Source organism: Phascolarctos cinereus, unplaced genomic scaffold (genome assembly GCF_003287225.1).
Source record: "Phascolarctos cinereus isolate Bilbo 61053 unplaced genomic scaffold, phaCin_HiC Scaffold_5;HRSCAF=322, whole genome shotgun sequence".
Lineage (NCBI taxonomy): Eukaryota > Metazoa > Chordata > Mammalia > Diprotodontia > Phascolarctidae > Phascolarctos > Phascolarctos cinereus.
The window spans coordinates 141,728,499-141,734,498 of NW_027555958.1; positions in this window are offsets into that span (position 1 = coordinate 141,728,499).

Here is a 6,000-nt window from a genome sequence, read left to right on the forward strand (position 1 = left end):
GATGCCCCCCTCCCCCCCCGAGCCCGAGCCCCTAGCTACTGCCAACACCTCACCTCGCCCCCGACGCCATCTTCCCCCTCCACCTCCGCCCGCTTATCGCCCCGCCTCTGCCGATACATGGAAGGCGCTGATTGGTCCAGGTCGAGGTCTGACGCGACTTCTGGGTCGGAGGGCGGAGGATGTGGCAAGAGCCCGAGGTGGCGAGAGGGCAGGCGCGCACGAGCTGGCGAGCACTGCCCCAGCTGGGAGAGAGAACAGCGCCCTCTGGACGTGTGGAGGGCGGGGAGCACGCAAATAATTCATCCTCTCTGAGAAGGGAGGAAGAGCCTGGGAAATGTACCCCTCTTCTTTGGCGCCTGTTTTAAATGTACCGGGTAGAACAAGCCCACTTGCATTTTGTTCTGTTGTGTAACTCAAGAACTATTTATTCCCTGCCATTCCAAAAATATTTGGGGAAGATGGACTAGGAGGTTGTAGTCAGATGCCAATCTGAACGTTGGTTGGCAGCCCCTTAACGTCCCTAGGGTGATAGGATTTTGTGTGACCCTGGTTATTTCACTTTAACCTCTGAGTCTCGTGTTCCTAATCTGTAAAGTGGGTGTGATAATGTGTCAGAAGGTCGTTGTGAATTATTAGATGAGATGATGCATATAGATCATGTTACAAAGTCTAAAGCAATAAATAGATGCAGAGTAGAAGAGGGAAATTTTAGATATTATCTAGTCCAACTTTCATTTAAAGAGGAGGTAAATGAAACCTAGGGAAGTGCCCAGTCCCAGACCACATGCAGAATTTAGACTAAATGTCAAGGCTTCAGACTCCAAATCTTGTGATCTTTCTACTGTCACACTTTTGAAGCTTTTATCTACCTTTTTTTTAACTTCCTTTTACACCACAGTGATTAAACCAGGAATTCATAGTAATTAGTTTTGTTGTTTTTCCGTTTTTCTGTCCTGTTGGACTCTTCTTGACCTCATGGACCATAGCTTCAAACCCACTGGTAGTTAGGGGGATATCCATCCCAAGCATGTGAAGATTTCCCCCAGTGGAATGGGCAAATAATTATGAACAGTTTCTTCCAATGGCTATAAAGGCAGCTGTAGTCAGACACTGAAGATGCCAAGGTCATCCCCTGCATCCCCAGCCATCAGCCATTGCCAGTCATCCTGGCAATGATGACAGAATGATGACTGAACTAAACTCAGACAACTTTGGATGGGGCAGGGAAGCATGAATGAAGGGTGAAGAGTTCATGGGGAGAAAGTGAAGGGATGCAAGACAATCTTGCCTTCAAAAAGAGTTTTGGGAGGCAGCTAGGTGGTGCAGTGGATAGAGCTTCCGCCTGGAGTAAGGAAGACCTGAGTTCAAATGTGACCTCAGACACATAACACTCACTAGCTGTGTGACCCTGGGCAAGTCACTGAACCCCATTGCTTCATCAAAAAAAAAAAGCCAAAAAGAAAACAAAGGATTAAGGACAGAGAGAAGGAAAAAAGGTTGTTGTTTAGTCATGTCCAACTCTTCATGGCCCTTTTGGGATTTTCTTTTTGTTTGTTTGTTTTGTTTTTGTTTGTTGGCTAGGCAATGGGGTTAAGTGACTTGCCCAAGGTCACACAGCTAGTAAGTGTTATGTGTCTGAGGCCGGATTTGAACTCAGGTCCTCTATCCACTGAGCCACCTAGCTGCCCCTCTCTGCTATTTCTAGGACAAAAAAAAATACATATTTATATTTACACACACACACACACACACACACACACATTTGTAGTCTTGCCCCCAGATTTTCCAGGTATTCAGCATTGTTACAGGTACTGAGGATGCCAGAAGGAGCTAGGGCAAACGAGTAGACTTTTACTCAGATGTCTCAGAAACAGTTTTCAGAAACATTTGAACTTGACTTTAAGAACTCTGAGAAGATAGAAGATGCCACAGATTTGAAGAATCCATCCCTGCCACTCTAAAGTACAATACTAGGTTGAGGTGCTAGAGATGATATGGAGTGCCCTTCACCTCACACTCACACACTCCCCATTATAATTCCTGCACATGGATATTCTCAAGGGTTGCAGTTGCAAATGATGTTGATCTAAGCTGCTTAGGCTGAGGCAAAAAGACTATTGAAAGCTAAGGGCAGGCTGATAGACACAGACCCTAACCAACCTGCTATACTTCTCCATTCCAGATGAAAGAATAGCCCTATGTTAATTTTCCATGCCATTCATTTTCTGTCTTTTCTCCCTTCCACTAAGGGGAAGATTTAAGAGAGGAAAGCCTTTTCCATTCCCTTTTGGCCATACCTTCCTTATCCTTCCCCAGAAGGTGATCCAAGCTAACTATCCTCTGATGATTTACTGTTCTTTTGCTCCTTGTGGATTTATTCCCCTTGATATGTAAGCTGTTATTGTTCAGTCATATCTGATTCTATGACCTCATTTGAGGTTTTCATGGCAAAGATACTAGAGTGGTTTGCCATTTCCTTCTCCAGCTCACTTTACAGATGGGGAAACTGAGGCAAACAGAGTTAAAGTGACTTGCCCAGGGTCACACAGCTAGTAAGTATCCGAGGCCACATTTGAATTCACAAAGATGAGCCTTCCTGACTCCAGACCTAGCACCCTATCTTGTGTGCTACCTAGTAGCCCAAATAGCTAGTTCAGCACCTAGAAAATTCAAGCAAGTCAAAAGGAGAGATAACCTGCTAAAAAGAAAACACTTCAGAGAAGCAGACCCTCTGGGCCATATTCCCAATGGTACTGTTCATCTTTTTTTTTTTCTCGAGTAGTCCTCTGATTGCTCCCTCTAACTTTTCTATTTGTGTTAGTGGCACTATGATTCTTTCCTGTTTTCCAGACTGGAAACCTTGGAGCCTTCTCCCACACTGACCAGAGGAGAACCTCATGAGCTATGGAGATCCAGCATGCCTCTCATCTTCCCAACAGCATCCTAAAAACTGCTTAGGACATACCGACATTTGGAACCAAGGGGAGATTCACTGCTCTACAAAGACTCCAACAGAAAATTATAACATATCTATATTAATACCATGTCTGAGACCAGCACTGCTATCACACATAAGCCCTGTCACAAGTGGAGTAAGCTCTACTTTTTCACGTATAAATTCTTCTGTTTGGTATTTAAAACCCCTTCATAATCTGACTTCATTCTCTCTTTCCAGACTGATTACACATTACTTACCCTCACTCATTCTGCTTTCCAACCAAAATAGTCTACTTACTATTTTTTTAAACCTAGCATATTACAGCTCCCTTGTCTGTACCTGTTCCCCTCTCCTGAAATTTACCTCCTTTCTTCTCTCTCTGTGTCTCTCTGTCTTTCTGTCTCTCCCTGTCTCTCTCTCTCTCTCTGTCTCTGTCTCTCTTTCTCTCTCTTTCCTTCTCCTCCCTTTCTCTCTCTTTCCCTCCCTTGTACCCTCCCTCTCTCCTCCTAACTACTTCAAGGCTTGGCTAAAGTGCCACTTCTTGTAAGAGGAATTTCCCTCAGTTGTTAGTAATTCTCTTTCCAACACCATCAAACATGGGTGTGCTGGAGCTAACTCAAATACACTCAGAAGACCTGATTGTTAAATTTTCTGTGTGAGCATTTACCTTGGAAATTGGAAAATGGTAAAAATCAGTGTTTGATTTATTGCTTTGTTAGTTGTCTAAGGCTTAAGAAAGTAATGGAGAAAATCTTAATACAAATTAAACTTTAAAAGTGTGTAATTTTTCCAGAGAGCTGCTTGTTAAAGATTTACCAGCACATCACTGCCTTTTGTATTCATTTTGTGTGTGTGTGTGTGTATGTGTGTGTGTATGTGTGTGTGTCTTGTCTTTACTTATCTGTGTTCATATTGTTGCCATCCAGTAGAATGAATGTAAGATTGTTTTTTTTCAACCCTTGTATACCTAATGCCAAGTAAATAATATAAACTTAATACATTTTGCTCAATTTAATTCAATTGGGAGTGCAGGAGAATGCCATGGCTTAGAAGTTTCTAAGCCAGAATTGTTCTAGGGGGAAAAAACCCAAGGTTGGCAACTGAGCTCATGGAGCTGAATCACTAGAGGCAGAAAATAGTGTTTAGGGTAGAAGTGGGATCAAAACCTGATTCAACGAGATCTAAGCAGAATATTGAGAATCAAGGTCAGAGATAACTATGAGTAGACTTATTAAGAGGTCAAAAACAAAAATCACGATGGGATCATAGGAAGCAGAGCTAAAGGACGCCTTAGGGATTTCTAATCCAACCACATTATTTTATTCAAGGTTCAAGTTTAACAGCTTGCTATAATTCAGTGTTCAATGTGTGCTTGTGTGGGGTGTGTGTCTGTATCTGTGTGTGTTTAACCTCTATGACAGATCTTGTTCTCTGTGACAAAGCTGTGACAAACAGGATATAAAATAAATAGGACTTGATTGGATGTGAGGAAGTTAAGAGAATCAAAGATGACTGGTTTTGAGACTAGAAGACAGGGAGAATCTTAGTGCCACTAACAAAAATAAGTTAGAGGGAGGGATCAGAGAAAAAGATGAACAGTGCCATTTGGGATATGGTACTTTTGAGCTTCAAAGGCCAGCAGGACTTTCAGGTAGTGGGTTGAAATATAGGGTGGAACTGGAAAGAGAGGTTGAGACTGGAAATAGAATCTGGAAAGGAGAATCATCTGAATAAAGGCTGAAGCTGTGGAACTGACTGCAGGCAGGTAATTTATGCCTACTCTAACACCTACAGGGGCAGATAGGTGGCATAGTTTATAGAACACTAGGCTTGGAATCAGGAAGACTCCTCTTCGTGAGTTCAAACCTGGCCTCAGACACTTACTAGCTGTGATCCTGGACAAGACCCTTAACCCTGTTTGCCTCAGTTCCTCATCTGTAAAATGAGCCAGAGAAGGAATGGCAAACCACTCCAGTATCTTTTCCAAGAAAACCCCAAATGGGGTCAGAAACAGTCAGATATGACTGAAATGACTCAACGACTCGAACTGAAACATCTCCAGCCTCTGCTCCTAGAACATATCAGAGACACAGAAATCATTACTCAGTGTTCCCATAACTCCATAAAAATTGGCAGCTACCACGAAACTCTGTCCTCAAATCACATAGCTACATTTCTGTACCATTTTTGTCATTTACAAAATGCCTTCAGATGCATTTTCTCAATCCTTTTGCAAGACAAATACAATTATCTCTTTTTATAGTTTAGGTTAAAAGACTTGCCCAAAGTCATACAGCATATAAACTCCAAAGCCAAGACCTAACCTCAGGTCTCCTGCCCTGCCTCCCCTAGCCTTTTCATTACACACACAATGCTGCAGTAACCCTATTGTTCATTATCGGCATAAAAATATAGAGTGTAGATATGAATCTGTGATCAAGAATATTATCCTAAACAAACAACTTTTTGGACTCATAATCAAAGAATCTTTAAAAAGGAATAAGGAAATCTGTGTTTGGTTTCTGCCTCTGCTACCAAGTCTCTACGTTGACACTGGACAAGTTGCTTCAATCCTCTTCTATGCCAATAATATAAAGGCTTTCTTTTCCTGAACCTCTCAGAAATCTGACAATGTGTATTAGAAGATTACTGGACCATAGTCCATAAGACAGATCGGAGCACTGTGACAGAGTATGTAGAACAGCTTTAAATAGTTTTCAAGATAGATGAGCAAACACTATGAAATAGTGATATAACTCTTGGCTCAAAGGGCCAACTGTATAAAATTCTCTCCTCAGTGGTTGATTGATTATTCAATGTCCTATACCTATGTGAGAAGTAAAGTTGGAGTTTGTGATAGTGGGAGAAAAGAGAGATCCAGTCTTTTCTGACTTCTAGCCTCAAGAGTAATTCTAACCTCTCTTCAGGTCACTGAAAGGAGAGAAAAATTCTGGAAAGAAGTCAACATACAGAACTTCAATTATGTCCCTACTCCCGACTCAAGACATTAGAGACTTCAGGGAATTTCTCCTTGAATAAGATCTGGGACTCTTTCTTTCTCT